General features: G+C 41.0%; 1 long non-coding RNA gene across 9 annotated transcripts in view; it reads right to left on the bottom strand.

The window, feature by feature from the left end:
- LOC146768030 (uncharacterized) overlaps window positions 1–19,835 on the bottom strand; it is a 144,802-nt gene that overhangs the window by 92,060 nt on the left and 32,907 nt on the right. For 3 of the 9 annotated variants that reach the window (XR_014953987.1, XR_014953984.1, XR_014953985.1), the window contains exon 1: window positions 3–17,039. The exons of the other annotated variants lie outside the window; for them this stretch is intronic. This is a non-coding gene — a long non-coding RNA (uncharacterized LOC146768030). Of the gene's footprint in view, window positions 1–2; window positions 17,040–19,835 lie in introns of those variants that run through there. 9 annotated transcript variants of the gene reach the window in all.

The raw sequence follows: 19,835 nt of genomic DNA, 5'->3' as shown, positions 1-19,835 counted from the left end.
ACCTTTGATATTCACAGCAAGCATTTAAAGGCCATGAACTTGAAGAGCACACTGTTAAAGTCTTCTCTCACATGCAGTTGTCAGTGTGGAACAGGAAAAATACTTCTCAAGCTGTTTTGCTTGTGCCTATCTACAGGACACAGATGAATACCTACGTGACTTCTATTGATTTAAGCACTAAATAAGTGTGAATGTGAGAAGCACACCCAGATTCCAGTTTACAGTCTACTTGTGTAACCTCTTTTTAAATCAGGTATTTCAGAGTGTTCCGTCTCTTTACCTATCTAGTGATTTCCAAACACGGAGCCCATCTCAAGGAAGTTCAGTATTTTACACAAGAAATAACTCTTTTTTTCCCCAGAAGATAAATATTTTACTGGGCAATGCCAATAAAATAGCAGCTCAACAGGACCAAGAACATCAGATACTGATCTTGTAAATCTATGGCTTTCAATTCTGCCTCTAATTACAGAATAGCATGGATTTAGTAGAGCACAAAGGCATTTTCTTGTGTCAACAGGACCATAGCAATGTTCAAATATTTCTTGTGCTTTGGTTAAGTATCTTACAATATATCTGTTGCTTTTTGTATTCGTGTCTCAATCCTGATTCACCTTCAGTGAACCGGGTGAACTTGATTCATGCCTATGCAGATGGCCACATTCAGGCTCATTGGCACATCTCACACACCTAAAAGATCACCTGTCCCGTGCCTCTTGGCTCACATATGTTGCTTAACCAAGTTGTATTGTGCACCATGTAACAAAATATCTTCCCTTTTCCAGGACGCCAAATACATTATCTGCCCTTCACTGTTCATATTGACTTTTTTGTATTAGCACAGTGCCTCTGTTAGCAAGGAACAGCAGGGACCTCAGCACTGTGTTCAGCAGGCAAAAGCACAACAGGGGTTCTGGTGTTTAACCTCTGCTCTACCTCCACGGTGCTGCAGTCGTGGCAGGCAGAGAGCTGTACAAATCTCCAAACACACGGTGCAGCAGCAGACTGAACCACGGCTGCATTTTTGCCCACCCCAACTCTCCAAGGGCTTCCTTTTCTCAAGAAGAAAGATTAATACCACTGGTGGGAAGACCCAAGCTGGGAAGAATAGGAGAAGTACAAAAGCTGTATATTCATGAAATGCTTTTCAGCGCTCAGTTTCTTGGTGAGGTGGTCAGGAATGACAAACTGAGACAGAGGAGGAGAGAGAGATAAAGAGAACACAGCCAGTGTAAAGGAGGGCTGAGATCTGCTAAATCACTGGGGTGCAATTAGCTCCAATCCCACATGGAAAATTCAATCTCTTCTTCATCTAAATTGAATCCTGGATTTCTAATAGGCAACCTTCATGCAAACTCCAGAAGTTCATACCAAGTACTGCACTTGATGGAGGTCTGTACTGAAGTGACCGGAATAGACACTCAAAGACATCAACAGGCTATTCAAGCGCTTCCAGGAAAACACAGCCCAGGCTTTGACTCAACAATAACAGCTCTGCACAGGCTTCCTGTGAATCCTCACACATGGACAAGTATTTAGAAACTAAAGGCTCTAGTTCAGCCCACTGCAAATGACATATACATGCTCTGTAATTTCCATATCTTATATCAACGGTCTTTTGGTAAAGCTGCCTTGAAAGGCGCAGTGTAATTGCCACAGATTAGTGGTTTTTGGTATAGTCAGCCTCAAAGCCTCCCTCAAGCTATCAAAAAGAACTTTGTATCTCTGGGATGTAAGGTTTCCTCACTCAGGCACAGAAGAGATGAGGCTACGCAAGATGAGCAACAGCAGACTGCTATTTTAAAGCTGACATAGGAGCAAAAAGCAATGCTGAAATGCAAACAAAATTAAGTCTTTTTGCTCCTTTCAAGACTTGTCACTAACTAAAAAAGGTGGCTTCCTTCTTTCAGCATCTGTTGTGGCTTTATTCAACACTGTGCTGAGCAGGAGAGAACTGTGCACCTTTTGCAATGCAAATAATTTTCTTCACCTCTCAGTTTCCTGGATCAGCCCCATTTCTCATGACATAATATTCCAATAACTCTGCTTCCACCCTTGCTTTCCACTAACAAAAAAAAAAAAAAAAAAAGGCAAAAAAAAACAAAAAACCCCCCAAAAAAACAAAAAAAAAACCCAAACCAAACAAAAACTCAAATAAACAAACAAAAATCCAAACAAAAACCAAAAACAAAACCAAAAACCCCACCATCACTTATGTAATATTTAGCACAAAATGCTGTTTATTTTAGCCTTTTCTAAACTGCAGAGCCTTTCAGAATACTTTCTCCAGTCATGTATGGTAATGGAAATGAGACCACAGCTGAATAAGCTGCAATAGTATTAAGGCACCCTTCTGCCCACTTCTCTCTACAGTTTCATCTAAAGCTACACAATTAGAATATATGAACCAGGAGTGGGTGGTGCTTTGCAGCTTCAAGCAGACACACAAAGTGTGGAGAATCCAGAGAAGCAAACATGCTGCTCTAATCTCCAAGGAACATTCAGAAGACACAAATGGTTAGAGCATGGTGCTAACAACACCAGGTTGTGTTTTTGATCCCCTTACAGGCAACTCACTTAAACTTAAGATGTGGACTCGATGATCCTTGTGAATCCCTCACAACTCAGAATATCCTGTGATAGATGAAACCTTAGACATGTTTTTCACTTTAGGTAAAAACCACAAATATCACATTGGAAAAATGGTTAAATACACTGAAATCTCAAAAATAATCAAGGAAGCAAATCAAGCTCATGCAAATGTGAACATTTAGGCAACATAAGGAAGGAATAATTACGAGAATAAGAGTGATTGCTTACAAAAACAGTAATAAAAATTTTAATCTTGAGGAAGCAGTTGTATAATAAAGAGTTGGGTTATCCAAGACACAGATGAGTTCCTGAGGTGTCAGTAGGTAGGAAGAACCAGAGACTACTTGACTACAAGGCAGGAGTTTCTCATATCATCCATATCTTATAAACTCTCCTGCTAGTCAAGCAGGATGTGCTCTAAAGCCAAACAGACTAATATGTTGAAGCCTGAGAAGAAATTTGTAGCAGAACAAGCTGAACTCAACCCCTTAATAATTGGGTCATCGCTGCTTACCAACACCTGGCAGTTTAAAGAGGAAGAGCAGCTAGTGGATGAACAGAGGTTAGTTGCACACTGCAGCATTATTTTGCATGGGATTTTATACCAAGAGAAGTGGTCTATAGTGAAAGGACTCAAGATTTTTGTTGCATTAGAGAAGTGAGGTTCACGTACTCCCACCTTGCAAGTAAGAAGCCTCAAGCAGAAGCACAAAAATCTACACATTTGTCACTAGGTCTAGATTACATATTTTCTTACTAATTTTACCTCATGATCAATTTTCCACCATAATACTGAAAGAAATGGGACAGTTATGATCTTAAGGGAAACTCCTAGCAACTTCTATCTCCTGTACAGCTTCAAAGTGTGGACAGCAGCACAAGCTGACTAATGAAGCAAGGCATTGGACTACAACTGCAGATTTCAGTCCCGAGGTCAAGGATACACTGGCAGAGGCCAGACAGGGAAGAATTCACCTCACCATGTCAGAAGGCATCTTGGAAAATAAAAATCTTACTCCTCACATTATCTTTTTCTGCTGGGGAGGAGGGAAGAAGAGCACACTAAGCCTTCTAACGAGACAATTCGCTTATTCTTTTCCTTTTGTAGGACAGAATCCCCTATATCACCTTGTTTGTTTCTGGAAGACTATCCCTGCTACACAGGCTTGGTTGGCCTATCCTCTGAGAGCACTGCCTTTGCTATAGGCAGGCAGATGTTCTTCCTGTCCTGGAAAGAATAGGTACTGGAGAATGCTGCTGGGATTTTTCCCTAAACATCCTTAGGAAGTAGACTTCAAACAGAAATGTTGCAGCTCTAAGTACTAGATGTAGCTACGTGCTGCACAAACATGTTTTAATGATTCCAAATTAGGTAGAGTGGCAGGATGGCACCAACCGCTTTGGGGCAATTTATATAATCTTAAAGTAATGACTAGGGGAGGAAAAGTAAGAGTAAAATGGTAACCTGCACTTTGAACATTCAAGCAGCAAGCACAACAGTATCAAAATGTGTGAAATGCTTTGGATCACAGCTAAGGATGAATCTCCATGTTTCCCCTGCCTACAGAAATCTGTAATGCAGAAAGCTAACAAATTTTACTCAGCTGATACAGAGCTTTGGCATAGGCTATATGAACTTACAGCTCCAGACTGCAGACCTGATAGACTGGGTTGTATAGAAGAGGGCGTCTCCATATTAATACTGTCATCAACCCCAAAGATTTTTTTTGTGTGTGTGCTCTCTCCTTACAATGAGAAAGAAAAGTCCTAGCCCTAGAAACCAAACCCAAATAGTGCTTTACATAAGACCTCTAACTTCATATTTTTCACAATATGAAAATATTGTGAAACTCTTTCTTTCAAGAGCTTCATTTTTGTAATACATAGAAAGTACTTGAAAATCTGTGACCTGAAAGAGCACAGAATTTCATTGTGATGCTGACATCTGCTTAACCTCACATCTCTATTTCTGTTCCTACTACAGCTATGACTGTCTCTGATTTTAATCAGTGTCACAACCTTTCATATTAGCTCTAGAACATAGAAACATAGAACAGAAAGGGGAGGAAGAAAAAATATGGCCAAAAAAATTACCTTCTGTATTTAATTATCAGCATGACCCGTCTTTAACCCAAACACTATGGTTAATACGTTTCCTGTAGCCATCATGTGATTAGCAGCTCTTGCACCTGTTGGTGCATTTAGACATATATTTTTGAGTTAACAGCCAGTGTCTCTTTCTAAATAAGCCATGACTACATTTTAAATTGCTGAAGTCAACTTCCTCAAGCAACCACAAAGCAAGACATTCTCGTGGGAAAAAAAAAGAAAAGAAAAAAGTGCTAGACATCAGTTTTCAGCTATGAAACCTCAACTAAACCTATCAATTATTTTATCAGAAGAGTGGAAAAGCAATTAGAAGCAACCTGGTCAAAATAGAGAATAAGAAATATAGAGTGGGATAATAGGGTCACAGGTGGAAAAATATCTTTATCTGTATCTTTATCTTCACTTTGAAGTGCTGTTGCTTTACCCTGATTATCATAGATAACAAGTTCTCTAAGGGCAAACATTGTAGTATTCCTCTAAAAACACTCAGAACAATATAACTAATTCCCATTCAGGAAGAGAACAGAAGGCTTCTGGCACAGAGCACCTCACAGATTTGCTTTAACAACTCCTTTACATGTTTGCACTTGGAAAATAACATCACTCAAAAAGTACAAGTTGGGGGGTTTGGGTTTGTTGGGGTTTTTTACAAAACAATGGAGTCATTTACCCTATTCCTCCTTTCCCTTGTGCCTCAAAGCCTTGTTATTAAAATAGTTTTTGTCATCCAGTTTATGTTTCAAGAAGGAATTTTGTGATCGTAGTTTACATTACTCCCCAAGTAACACATTTTAATCTCATCCTCATCTCCACTCCTTCCTTTCTCAGACCTCCTTGATGGGGCAGAGCTGGATTTACACTCCCTGCCCAAGCCCCTTTCCCACCAAGGGGGCAGGGGAATGACTGTGTCTGGGGGGTTTTCACCCAAAGGCTTTGTAGATACCTTGTGCCTAGTGTCAGCACACAGAGTCTTCCCTGGTGACCAGGCAGTCACTGTGACTGTGTGACTGCATTTGTTTGAGATCATTGCTACATGGACATGCACCAAGCTTCATCTGGGTGTCTTCCACCAGTATTCGTTCATGGTTTCATATACAGGAATGAATGGAAAGACACCCTAATACCAAATACCACCACTACCAGTTCAACTGCATTTGTGAGCTGGGTAAAATAAAATCCTTTGGAACAGTTAAGGCTGTGTGGAGTTTTTTCTAGTTTTGGGTTGTTTTGGGGTTTTTTTTGGCACAGACAAGACCCAAGATACTGACTGTCATTATCAGATTCTGTCTGGCAGTCAACTGATCCTTTTGTATGTCCACACCAAGCTTTTGCATGAGCTCTGCCCAGGCACAGCCCTCAGCTCAGGCTGCTCACATTGAAGCAAGCATGTCTCCATAAAAGGCTGCTCTGTACTAAACAGGCAACCACTGCCCACCATCACATGGAAGAGAAAGAAACAAATTGTGAGTCTTTACTCCAGCTCAGTTTTTTATTTGGAAAAGAAGCCATCTCTGCAAAAACTGAGGGTGAAAAAGCAAAGTTGTTATTAGGTCTGACTTTTGCCCAGGCCAACAAGGAGGTTGGTAGCTTGTAGAAGAATTTGGTAACTAGGTGATACAGAAGTGAAAGAGGGAATCTACAGCTTTCACCTTGCTACAGAAAACAGTCTGACAAATAACTAGCAGGATATGCAACCTAACTCACCACAAGGACAAACCTGGGAGTTTGTTACTGTCATCCTCAGATAAAGCCCTTCAATTTTTGTGCAGAAATTGTGTTAACCTTCATAAATGCCTCCTATCTCATCTCCACATGAAGCCATACACTTCCGTATATCATTGCAGCCTCTATAACATACTAGTGACAAACAAGATGTGGTTATGTTGCCCCGGGGTTTATTGCTTGATTTCTGTTTTTGAAGTTGCTGTATCTGCTCTGAGTACTAATTATGGTTTTGTACTTTTGGTTTGAAGAATGATGTTAAAAAAAAAATTAGTGAGCAAGAGCAGAACTGCTAATACAGAAAAGTAGTTATGCTGGTTTGCCATGGTTTCACTATATAGTTTTGACAGAGGTGATACATGTGTTTCTCAGGCACTAGGCACATTGGGTAGCCATGAATTAAACAGCCACAGATTTTGGTTTTCCTGCTTACTCACATTTTTTCCCTGTAGCTGTTTAAGAAGTTGAAAACATCAGGAGTATTAGGTCATGTGATAAAAATTCCTTTGCACATACCCAAACAAGCATAGAGAGATGATGGCAAGAGGGGAAGCTCAAATAATACCCAGCCCTGACTAGTCACAGGATCCATGAGCTCACCACAGCCTGATCTCCACAATCCCACAGGAATATGGAGGCACTAGGGCTGAACCCAAATTAAGAAAAAGAGACTCTACCTAGACCCCTTCTGGGACTGTCCCAGCAGGGCTTCAGACCCAGTGTCCAGGTATGAAACTCATCAAGATGGATCAACATCAGAATGCCTTTTGGATGGAGGGGAGTTGCTGCCCAGGGGTATGGGACACATTGTGGAATACAGGGGCAGAGCAATTTGGGATTGCAGAAAACTTTCTATAGAGTGTTAGAAAAGGCACCAGAGATGGAGAAATGAATGGATTTAGGCGATTTCAAATGAAGAGCTGTGGGGAAAATAGGGAGACAAAGGAATATAAAAGATTGGTCACATGTAACCAGCTTGCTCTTTGGTATACTTGTCTGGCTGCACCGACCCTGACTTCTTATCAAATTAATTTCTAATTTTTATGCTGGGCAAGGGCTTCTATTCATTATGTACATGCATGTGTACAGGGATCTGAGTGCATCTACCAGACTCAGAGCCTGGGCTGGAGTGTTACGTACCCATGGAGTGAGCGCAGGTGTGCAGGGGAGCATGCGAGTGCAAGAAAGCCTGATCTGAACCAGCTGGTGAGGAGATGAACCAGCCTAGAAGCCAGGGTTATCTCTAGAATACAAGGGAGTCAGCTACTGGAGAGCAGGGCCAAAAATACATATACCTTCTCCCCCTCAGCAGAGGACCTCTGCCCTACTCAGCAGGGAAAGGGAGCAGCGTGCAGCCTTTACTAATGCCTGGGAATACATTGTTAGCCTTGCTGCAGGTTAGGCCTGGAAGTGCAGCTGCCCCACCTATCTCGGGCTGCTGGTGATGTATCTTCCCCTAATACAGCACTCTTTTCTGGATTATAACAACTGGCACATAAAGTGTTGTCACTACTCCATAGGACAGGTATATTTCATAAAGTACTCTAATAATTAAGAGGGACCTATATGCAATAAATGATTGTTTCGGCATCTTGCCTTCTCAAGTTCACTCTGACTTTGAAAAAAAATATGCAATGGCTACTATATTAATAATATTCTGGAACTTTGAGGCAATTCAGCTGGGGAAAGAAGAGTCTTGAGAGAGTGAACCATCTATTATTCACAGGAAAGAGTAAATTTGTTCATTGTTCACAGGCAAATCCCTGAATAGGATCATGAAGGACCTCCATATCTCTTAAATTATCCATTATCATATATTATGGCCATAGCCCTTAATAGACATAGCGATAGCCCTCCTTCAGAGATGAGGAAAAGTAGACTTTCAATATCAAAAGCAGTTGGGGAAGACTCTGCCTGAAGGGTGTGCAGGCTATATAAACAGGAAAGGAAACACAGGCAGGGAGAGGCTGAGTGCCTTTCCCCAGGTCATGCGCCAGAACCTTGGCAGAGCCAGAAATAGCACTCGGGCTTCCTGAGCCCCTCCATCCCACGGCACACCTGGTCTCCCACGCAGTCCGCCTGCAGACATCAGTCTCAGCTAGAGACACCCTTTCAGACATCAGTGCATCTGGAAAACAGAGCAGCAGCAGCCTCACAGGAGCAGCATCTTTACTCTTTTCAGGAACTGAAGTTTTAGGAGAAAGTATTGGGAAAGGACATATTATACAACAGTGGTGATATTTTAATATTCTTCACTCCAAATCAGTTGCCTATCCTTTCCTGGATAGCATTTAAAGGATTTGTTCTTCACTGTAAACTCATAGTTTCTCCTCCCACGTACGAGGCTATTTTTAATCATTGGACAACATCATCACAAAATCTAGTTATATGTCTGCTAAAAAAAAGCTCCCATTTTAAGCACTAATAAACCAAAAATCATAGCACAAGAAGAAATCACTGCTAGACAAACATCAGACACAATACACAGCATTATTGTTTGCCCTTTCCTGTGAACAGTGGAGACTTGTCACCCTGGAAGTCATTCCTAGTTAAGCAACTGAAGTACAGAAATACTCATTCTCCTCATATTCCATGTGATAACAACTGCATTATCTGAAAAGAGTGTTTGGGCTCCCAGGCCTGTTAACCGACAAGCAAAATTCATCAGGTGAGAATGAGATGGGGATTTGTTCTTCTTGGCCCTTTTCTACTGGCAGAGCAGTGCTTGGGTTCCTTAAAAAGCCCAGAAAATCAGGAGTGCAGGCAGTGGTGTCTCATTGAAGAGCAGTGTCTGCGTCATTCCCACTCAGCAGCACATGCACTCAGTGCTCTATTTCATACCCCCAGGACTGTCTGGCTGTTTTAATGCAATAAGTAGGTGTTTCAGTTTCCTTGTTTCTACTATAGCAGGATTTGGGAGAGGGTTTGAATTTTAACCTAGGGAAATTTTATATAATTTTTTTTCTTGAGCCTCTGGGCTGCTTTCTCTTCCAGAGGGAGCATACCTTAGCTAAACAAAATGCCTCCTCCCTCTCTTCCAGGTTTGAGCTAATTACACATCCACATTACTCAGTATTCACAGGCTGCAACCTCTCTTAGCAGTAACAATAGTCACATAAGAACCAAAAAATGTAACATTTGTGAATGCACCCTGCCTCGGTACATGCAGCCATGCACCACCACAACCACACCAGTGTTACTGGGAACATGTCCTGCTTCATGCCATCTTGTGCTATTCTGCTTCTGCCTCCACCATGTACATTACCACCCTATAGCTGAAGCTAATTTGCTTGTAAAGCCTCCAAGCCCTAGGATCAGGCTGCTGTCACCTGCTTCCCGTGGTCTTTCAGCTCCTTAGTCCTTGAGGTTTAATCATCAAAGCTGAGCTTTCCTGGTCATGTAGCAGAAGTGGCACAGTCTAGGCTACCACCTCCCCACCAGAGTGGGGCAGGGGGAGAGGACAGCAAAGCACCAGCTCCAGCCTTGCACTGGGCAAGGGAGAAGGAACCAGGCAAGGGAGAGGGGCAGCAGGCAAGGGAGAGGGGCAGCAGGCAAGGCAGAGGGGCAGCAGGCAAGGCAGAGGGGCAGCAGGCAAGGCAGAGGGGCAGCAGGCAAGGCAGGAGGCTGCAGCCTGGAGAGGAGCAGGGGAAAGGCTCCTCTCATCCCATTTCTGTTTTGAGATGCGTTGCTCTCATTTGGCAAAATCTTGCTATTCTCCTTGAACATCAGGCTCCTCTGGAGCTGAAGAAGGAAGGGCCAAATATTTTGATGATGCATGTGGGGCCTGGAGTAAAGCAAAGTGAATTAATAACGCTACACCTGGGCACTGAGTGCACACACGGCCTATTACTCGGGGGCTGCGAGCCAAATGCCATTAACCTCCGAGGCAGATCATTATTAGACCATAACACCCAACCTGTCATGTATCATTGTTTCATTAACACAGTTCTGGAAAGCCTCTAATAAAGTCAGGGAAACTGTTGCCTCAAAATTAGCAGAGATTACAAGATCTTCCATGTGGATACCAAAGAGAAGAAAAGGAAGTTTATGACAATAATTTTAAGGGCATTAGAGATAACTGTGATAACTTTGTTTCTGATCTGAAGCCCACTGAAGGCAGTAAACAGGCTCCTATCCTTTTCTTCTGAAACAGATTTTATTATTATAAATATGATTCTCCCCCACTCATTTCTTAAATTAAATTAGAGGTTGCCCAGCCCAGAAAAAACCTGTAATGCATATGCCAAAATATTTGCATGGCTGACAAGCTCTGTCTTTGAATCTTCATGAAAGGCATATAATTGTGCTTAATGCAATTTATTTGTCATTAAAGAAATAAGCTTTGATCCGAACATCTTTGCAACAGAGATCCAAAGAAACTAGACTCCAGGTCTATTTTAAAGACATGTGCACTTAACATTCATTCCTTTCCTTATCTGATTAGGAAATTTATTCCCTAGTAGATTATAAAAATATAACAACAACAACAAAAGGTTATACTTACATAAGTTTATTAATGTATTATTACTTATGCCTGGGCTAGTTTGCTGTTAGACTATTTATTGTTTTAAGAAGGCCCATTTTCACCCAACTTACACAAAAAATCTTCGCAACAAATATTATTGACTATTCTATCCCCCAACAATTTTAGATAGCATCTAACCAAGTAGGTTTCCAGTGTTTCAATGGATCTCCCAATGGCAGCTGACAGAAATTCCCAGAAATGTAACTGAGGAAAGAAGAACAATGAGAGTTTTGAAAATCTTTAACTGAAACACTTTTATGAATTATTTTAATGACAGTGGCAGCTTGTCTGCATTTAAGCATCTATGCAACATGTGCAGGGCCAATGTGGTCATAGTACTTCTGTCCACAGGGGAGGAACAAGCTACTGGTTTGGAGGTTTTCTATGTAGGTTTATTTTTTTTTGTCTTGTTTTTGGTGTAATCCAGATATGAACAAATTAAATGCTCCAGAATGTGATCACTTAAAAAAAAAAAAAAAAAAGAGAGAGAGAGAGAGAAAAAAAACAACAGCTCCTGCTACAAAAACCAAAAAACAAACCAACACAAAAAAACACCAAAACCAAAAAAACCCTGCAAACAAACAAGTGAAATAGTACAAAAAAAAAATCATAAGAAAACGCCTCTAATAGAAAAAAACTGAGGGGTTTTTTTTCCATACCAAATGCCTCCAGGAAACTTTCTGTAGAAATTAGAAACTTTCTGTAAAAATTAGAATCTCCCAGAATCTGCCCCCTAGTGAGAAACTGCAGTGTGCCAAGGCAAGAGGGTAAAGGGTAAAAAATAGAGAAGGAAATTCTACATCAATTGTGAAATAATCTAGATCATCCAATTTCCTTCTACATCTGTGAAATATTTCTTTGAAAGGAGAAAAGTTACATAGAAGTCATGATTGCCTAAATAAAAAAAGAATCTTGAAAGATGTGACTTTCAAGCTGATTCTTATCCACATGAAATTTAGTTATTGAAGTGTTTAAAAATCACTGACACACGCACTAGATGGGTCCATCTTTTGGCCACATCAGTCTCTATAGCCTGGGTAATCTGTTTCTGACACTGGCAAATACCAGATAATGGGGGGAAAAAAGCAAGACTAATGCAAGCATGTGGCAGCTCCTCACTCTGCCAGGATCAGCAGAATTCACAGGTCTCCTGTGACACTCCTTAATCCCACACTCCTGAACTTATGTGAAGTTCTTGTACCTCTACCCTCTGCGCAGCTGCTCAGATGATGTTACAAACCACGTCCCCTTGCTTTAAATCCCAAACCCACTAAAATTTTTCACATTCTCTGGGTCTCTGATTATAAGCAGCAGCAAGAAAATTTCTTTTCATCTTCTCTTTCTTTGTGACATCAAAATACTCTTGTCCATCCTTTCTCAGTAGCTTCTTTCCCAAGAAAGGAAGCCCCAAGCCTATTTGCTGTACAGAAGTTGTTAGGTGCCTTTGACAATTACTGTCTGTGTGATCTGAATCTTTTCTAGCTCCGACCTACCTTCCCTGATGTGGATCAGATGCCCTTAGACATTTTCTGTGCTGATGGCTTTTGAATACTTATTCCATTTTGTGAAGCCTTAAAGCAGGCAACAGTGAAACAAAAAGCCCTTCCCAAAGATCAGTAGTGAGGCAAGCTGGGTTTTATACTCATCACTTCCACGGGGTCTGGCAAACAAATAAACACATTCTTAAATACAAACTAGTACCACACTCCCAAATTCTCTCTGCCCCAAAAAAATTCCAGTAATTCCAGGTTTTCATTCCAAGTCATATAATTCTTTAGTGAGGCTGAGTCAGATTTTTTTAACCAAGCAACTTCTTTTTTAAAGAAAAGAAGAAAATTTGAGAGCAGGCCCAGTGATATAAACAGATTAGTTAAATCCAATTTCTAATGGCACCATGCTATTATTATTATTACTACTATTATGAAGATCCTTTTAGTCCAATCAAAGTGGCATAAAAATTGTTGTGCTGTAAAGACAAAGCTACTTTAGAGTGCCTGCACAGTAGAAAGCTCAGTCCCAGTGAAATTGTCTCTAGAATACACTAGTTAACTCTAGTTAACTAACTCTGTTAGTTTAACTCTACTTTACAAAGGGCCTAAAATATAATGTCAGGCGTCTAAGTGCAAAAGATCCATTCTGGAAAGTCTGTTTTTCCACATGTTTTTAAGGAATAACCAGCACATGCCTTTGAGTGTCCCAAGAGGTAAATTTGGGTTTCTGTCCCCAAATGGAAGGACAGAATTATCTGTTTCTGCAGACTTTTTCCATTCCATTCCATAGGTTCTCTGAGCTCTTCAGTCACATGTATAAGCAAGTGGAAACATCATAGGATGAAATGCATCCCCCTTGTCCCATAATGACCACTGGCTGGATCTCGCAGGAAGATCCAGAGTCTTGTTGCTGATGTCAGACCCAGCAGTGGTTCAGGAACAACACTTGTGTTTGTGGAGAAGTAGAGTCCAGGCTGACAAATAAATACAGCTCCACTAGAAAACCATCAGCAAGCAAAGAGTCCCATTGCACAGGGTTTGAATTACACCACAGAGACAGCTTCAATCCTTCAGGTTTCACCCCAAGCTAAGTGAACACTGCATAAACCAGGAACCTTTCCTTATAACTGAAGAGTACAGGTCCAGGCCTTTGGCATGGCTTTTAGGGAATGGTTGTAGCTGTGATGACATTTTAAAAAAGCTGTGGAAGCCCAGCCACAGATGCAGAGATGAAGCATTCATAGCATGCATTCTAATAATTTTTGTTTACACATCTTAGGGAAAAAAACCTAACTATAACTAATTCCTTTTCATGTGGGAATCTGCTCTGGTTTAACTCAAAGGTCATTTTTAAGTCTGTGTGCATTTACAGTGCTAGACAAATATTTGTCAAATATACAGGCTGCTGGTCTCGTTTGAAAGATAAAGGTTATGGAGGGAGGAGGGGAAGGGAAAAAACCTAGCCAGGGCAGAACACTGAACTGAATGAACCTCAAGGAAAAGCATCCATCTGCCAGCGAGAGACACTCTCCTGCTAGCAGAGACTGCCACCTTTTGGGGAACAGCTTCAGAGGCTGAGCAAAGAGGATGCTTCATCTTTCCCATAAATTTCCAAGCTTGGTTCTGTATTTGCATGTATGTCAGAGTCAAGCAGCTTTAATTTCTCAACTTCTGATAAAACTAAAAAAAGAACATTTACAAGAGGATGTCTGAGCTCTGCTAGTTTTTTCCTTTGTTTCTAAAAAAAGCATGGTATATTTTGTTCAGTCTGTTCACCTCTGCTGCTAGTATTTTCCAATCTCAAAATTACTAATGATTCATACCATTTGAGCTAGCAGATTTCAATCAAATTTCACAGAAAGGGAAATACCTCAGATCCCAAAATCCCAACTCACTTCCTGAGAATTAGCAGTTGAGGAAATGAGGCATATTCAGATTCATGCCTCATTTGGGGAGAGCAAAGGAGGAACATAGGTAGGATTCTTTTTGGCTGGAAGCAGACAGCCAGCTGGATGTCACTCTCCAACAGCCACTGCAAATACTCTTTTACCCCAGCACTGACCCCAGACACACAAACACTGGGGTCATTACGGTAGGTAAGCAAGAAGTAAATTAGATCACAGATCAATTGGATTAAAATGTCATTGACTCTGCTACTCTTTTGGCAATTGACTTTTTCATGCACAGGGACAGAGACCACAGGGAGAAAATTAAACACTTTCCACTCTTCACATGCGTGTTTTTGGAGCATGCGTGAAACATTATTGTTAAAGACACTGCCTTAGGATTTTTGGTTATTTTTTATCTGCAGTCTGACATCAAAAGAGGTCACTGGGTTAAAAAAAAAAAATTAAAAGCTGTTTTTAAGAAAAATAATCTTACTACATCTTTGAAGTAGAAGCAGATTATTCAATTTCTGCTGTACTTCTTGCCTCACTTGACAGAAAGGCTTTGGGTTTTATTTTCCCTTTTAAAATAAATGTCTGTCTATTTCCAATCCCAATTTGACAGAGACTTCAGAGATATTAGGCTCTTGTAAGAGTCCTGACAATATGTAGGAAAAGGACAGAATACCTCATAGAGGGACAGACTGCAGCCAGAGCTAAACCACACCATTAGATACCAGGGGCTGTGCAGGAAACAACGTGTTACATTTTATCTCACAGCACAATCTGTAGCTGTGCCCCACTCAAATCCCTCTCCTGACCTGCCTTTTTCTGGTTTTATGAAAAACAGTCTTTGCACTGACACTGCCTCTCCCTCTCTTGCTCTCTTGAACAGGGCACCCTGCAGTCTCAAATCACAGCAGAAATCTTCTGTACAGCCCTGGGGGTGATTCTGTACAGTGGTTTCACAGGAGTCTGCCCTCCATCTAAACTACCTTCCAACCCTGTAAACCTCTGTCTTCTATCACCATTCATCATACAGGAGAATGAAAGGGCATTGCCTTACAGAAGGTCAAAAGCACCCAGGTGTTGTCCTTGTACTACTAAAAGGAATTAGGCACAACATTGTCATCTGCTGTATCTCCCAGAGCAACCTTTCCTAGCTGCTGTCCCTGCTAGGTTGCTGCATTCTTGTCCTCTCTATTCTGCTCCTTGTCTCCAAGCTGAAGAGGGCATTGGAGGAAAAAGAACTTCTTTGATGCAACTCTACCAGCCCCAGCATATCAGTGGAGTGGGAGCTAAAAGACACTCCACTGATCTTCCTGTGTTGATGATTTTCCTCTCCAGCAAGAAAGGGGAGACAAGAGAAAAAGTTTAAATACTTGTCTCATATGGAATGTGCTGAGAGCTCACTGGTTAGAAGCCACAAGCCCCAGATTTGGAAGCATCAGAAGAACACAAGATATCTCTATATAAACCATTGCAAGTTGTCCTAGTCTTCAAAATGCAGTGAGATATGCTAAATGCTACCAAAAACTGGCTGACTACTTATTTCCATTTCCTATGCTGAAATACCATGGTGGCTACAAGCAACTGAAGCCCACATAAATTTGAAGCCTAAGCTGATTTTTCCAGCAGCTATTCTAGATTGTATCCAATCAGAACAGCACTTGTTCCAATTTTGGTGTTAGCCAGGGTTCAGGACAACTGAACTTAGAGGATTTGTTACACCATAGCTGAAAGTTTAAAGCATCTTAGGGAAGTATGCTCTTAAAACTCCTGCTATTAGAGTGGCTACTTATTCAGCACCTCTGAATTAAGGTTTGAGGCCAAAATAATTTTCCACCACCTACAGGCTCTAGAAGGAACATACTCCCACCATAATGGGAGAATGTTCTCAGACATCTGTTTGTGGGGATAAAAAAAAAAAATCAGACATCTTCTTGTCTTAATAGACAGAGGATTTATTAATTGCACAGGAAGAAGACAGAACTTATTCACCCTTGAAAAGTTAGTCTTCACAGAGACATACATTCAGAACACTCTTTTTAAAGCTGCATAACTTTGAAGGCTGCTGTGATCTTGGTGAGTCAACAAGTGTTAATCAATAAATTTCCTTTTTCTCCTGGGAAAAGATAAAGTGTTTTCTACATTGGAATTGCTGCAGCAAAACCAACAACATACACCAATCCAGTGAGCTGAAGAACACCATTGGGAATATGTGACAGTTAAAGGCTTGAGTGAACCTTTGTTCAGCAAAGACACAAGATCTGGGGTAATCCCAAATTTCCAGGATTTTATTATGAAGTGCCCAATAATGTGAACACAGACAAACCAAAAAACTAATTTGGCCCCTTGAAGTCTTCAACCTCAAAGCAGGTAGGCTCACTCTGAGAAGATGCCCCTGAAAACAAGTGAAGTAAAACTAATTGGAGCTGTTGTGGCCTCCTTGAGCTGCCTTCAGCCCTGTCTGGATTGCATCCCTCCTACAAGTCTATCATCTGCCTGCTGGTTTACTCTCAATGTCAAAGACATGTTGGTTTGGTCAGGAACATGGATCAGAACATCAAGAATCACTCCTTTGACCTCAGGATATCCCATGAAATTAGGAAAAAATCAGGCTTCAATGGAGTGTTATAGTAAAGTAAAATAGATTTGCTCCTAAGCCAGCAGAAACATTCAAATTTTTCTTCTCCCTAAAACAAATAATAAGCTACTCACCAAAATTTGTCAAGTCAGCTTTAACAGCAGGACAGCAGAGTGTTCACAGGCACACCAAGTTTGTGTCATGTTAAATCACCTGGGAAAATTCTTTTTTTAAAACCTTGACAGATGAATAAAATACATATGTTTTGGTTTAGACACCAGAATGAGGCTGGATAAACAGGTCTGGACCAATTTGTCAACCTAGCTAAATTTAAACAAATATTTCAGCTTTATTTTAGCTAAAGAAAACTCTTAGTCCTTATACCTTCTTGTTGCCCTGATCATATTACTAACAAGATGTTACTTGAAACATTTAAGCAGAATGCAATTCAAAATCATCATACATGATCAGCTAGAAGATTGAGGACAGTGCATTCTAACACAGAGCAAGATTTCCTACAGCATTGACATCCTATGACATTGAAACCCCTCCCAGAGTTCAGCAAGGCTTGGTCATCTACTTCCCTGTGGCTCCTTGGATCCCTATTCTTGCTAGATTCAAAACAAATGCTTTGAAAGGTTGATTTATTTCTAATCTTCCATTTCCCTTGTTTCTAAAGGAAGAGAAAAAAAATAAAGAAAAAAACCCAACACCTAGAAGACAGTTGTCTACCCCGGGGTGAATATAGCAGCAAGTATCTTGAATTATTTTGAAACTTTCTAGTGATTTTTCCAGAAAGAAAACCAAGCCCCCACTCCAGGAAAGGAAAAAAAAAAGCAACTGAAGGCCTCCAAAAGAGGGCAGTCTCAGACTAGGGATGATTCACAGAAAGCATTACAGTTACACCTGTTTCCTGCCACATTTTACTGTACATACCTAAGACGTTTGATGTTTAAATACCACCATCCATCAAAAAATCCTGGGTAAAAGTCTTGCAACTTACAAGCTGGCCTGCTGCAAGTTTCAAAGGAAGGAACAGTGCTCCACACATGGATTTAGTCCAAAAAAATATAGCTCATAAATACTGCTCATCTTTAAACACATCATCAGTTTTATAGAAGCCAACTCACTTAGCTTCCAAGTTTACCAACAGCAAGGTCTTGTGAGATACAATCACACAGATTCTGCAGTATCAAATGCCAGCATAGCAAAAATTATTATTTTAAAATTTGCAATTTATATAATATATCTCCTCAAACACAAAGGTTCTCCAAGGCTTTTGTGTTTGGTTGGTTTTAAGTCACTAGAAGTCAGTTAGGCTATGCCAGCCCTACTCTGCATTTTTCCTTCTGAGCAGAGGCTTGTCTACCTGAACAACTGGGGAGAGAAAACTACACCAGATCAGAGCCTTTTCTACTTTTCATCAAAGCCATGGTGTCAGCCCCCAGTACAGACCAGTATCTTCTTTCTTGCCAGTGAGCAGACTGGCTTCTAGAAAGACACAAACCTTTCCACTAATTCCCATCACTTCACACACATGCTTTAGACCCATCCTTTTAATACTGATACTTCAAAAAGCACTGACTGATGGTGGTCTCCAGGCCCTGTGGAGACACCATATGTTGGGTGATTACACTCAGAAGACAAAAGTATTATTTCCTAGCTGGAAATATCCCAAGTTGTAGAAGTCATTTACCTCTATTCACAGCAACGTTGAAGGCAGAGGCAGCTGCTGGCACATGCAGGAAGCAGCACCCAGAGCTCTGGGCACCAGAGGCAGTGGTGCTTGTGCTGGAGCCATGCAGAGCAGCAGTGCACTGGGGACAGACACAGGCTATCCCTCAGGAGCACTGAAGAAGTGCTTACCAAACAAGGGATGGAGGAACAGCTGTGAGCATGGCACTACTTCAAATTATTTCGCTAACAAGACCCTGATTCATGTCCATGAGCCTCTTGCAAAGACCCTTAGTCTGGCTGCACACCACCACATAATACCTGTGAGATTCATCTGCTGCTGCCCTGCAGGTGACAAAGCCCAGACAGGTTCACCAGTCAGAGAAAGTGGAGTCCAGTGAATTTTTTTCCTTCAGCCAGAATCACCCTCATCATCTCTGAGATGCACCTCACACTTTTTCTATACCTCTCTCCCTAAAGCACTCACACCTTTGTTCATGTTCCTGACAAATTTCAATTAAGTTCAATTTCATTCATTTTACTAAGATGGTGAAAAAGTCATACCTCCATGCTTTTTCTCCAATGAGGTTGACCCATGTGGATATCAGGAGTTTCAGACAGCAGTGAAACTTTCAGGGCCAGAAGGTAAAAAATTGAATGCAGGGGGGAGATACCTTAATGAAAATAGAACTTCTTTAGTGTGATTTCAAGGTTGGGTACGAAAACACACAAGGACCTACTTTTCTTGCTTCCTTCACTGAGGAACTAAAAATCCTCCAAACAAATAGTCCTTTGCTGCAACAAACTTCACCTTCACTGCAAGAGAACATCACCATGGGAAACCCCAAACAACTTTTATCTAGGGTGGTGCCCAGTGTGCAGACCCAAAAAGTTTTGTGTCTGAAACAAGACTTTTAAAGCCACAATATGCCATTGGTCTCCACAGTGATAATCCTCTTGAGTGTTTTTACAAGCCAGAAGAGCTAAGCCAGCTACCACTGAGGTTAACAGAATTATTTTCATTGGTTTCAGAGAAAGTCAGCCTCAGTGTTACATGGTAAGGTCCTTGGACAAAAGCATCAAGGGAGTTTTAAAATTCTCTGTGTAGTAATAAAGTAACAACATATCTCAGGATATCAAGACTTTTAAGAAGCCAAATCCCCATTTGAAAACCACACATCCAAAGTTTGGTATTTCAAGTTAATTGAAAGGACTTGAGTTCATGAAGTGCTTAGCAATTTGAGTTCCCA

Source organism: Lonchura striata, chromosome 3 (genome assembly GCF_050655825.1).
Source record: "Lonchura striata isolate lonStrDom1 chromosome 3, ASM5065582v1, whole genome shotgun sequence".
Taxonomy (NCBI): Eukaryota; Metazoa; Chordata; class Aves; order Passeriformes; family Estrildidae; genus Lonchura; species Lonchura striata.
The sequence above is the reverse complement of the archived record's forward strand: the minus strand, read 5'-3'. Positions and strand labels throughout refer to the sequence as shown.